The sequence below is a fragment of the Penaeus monodon genome, chromosome 27 (genome assembly GCF_015228065.2).
Source record: "Penaeus monodon isolate SGIC_2016 chromosome 27, NSTDA_Pmon_1, whole genome shotgun sequence".
NCBI lineage: Eukaryota > Metazoa > Arthropoda > Malacostraca > Decapoda > Penaeidae > Penaeus > Penaeus monodon.
Genome location: NC_051412.1, coordinates 36,650,036 through 36,650,440, shown reverse-complemented (window position 1 = coordinate 36,650,440; position 405 = coordinate 36,650,036). Strand labels below are relative to the sequence as shown.

The following is a 405-nucleotide window of genomic DNA, read 5'->3' as shown; positions in this document are numbered from 1 at the left end:
ACACCTGAAACCCATCCATGGTTAAGATGATTTGGTGGGAGGAGAATGGGGGATCCAGACTGTGGTCGTGAAGTTAGATGAAAGATGCCAAATATTTTATGTTAGATATTACTCAGTGCGTCCCCATTACCCCCAACATTAGACAGGCACCCATTTTTAAAAGCTAATACTGGAACAAGGTGACCTAGTTTTATGGAGCTATTTACCAGTATCACATTCCATAGTAGTTTATTTTCCTTTTTTTCTTAGAGAGACATATACACCTATTTATTTTCTTAAAAGTTTTTACTTCAGAGTAATAATTATTCTAAGTCCTATACATACCTTGTTCTCATTCCATGTAACCACAGGTTACAAGTACCAGTGCAGAAGCAGCAGCAGACTTGAAGAAGAGGGAAGAGTTTT

The 405-nt window shown here is 37.5% G+C and overlaps 1 protein-coding gene across 1 annotated transcript in view; it reads left to right on the top strand.

The window, feature by feature from the left end:
• LOC119590823 (protein fuzzy homolog) overlaps window positions 1–405 on the top strand; it is a gene marked incomplete in the record, with an annotated part of 14,228 nt that overhangs the window by 9,089 nt on the left and 4,734 nt on the right.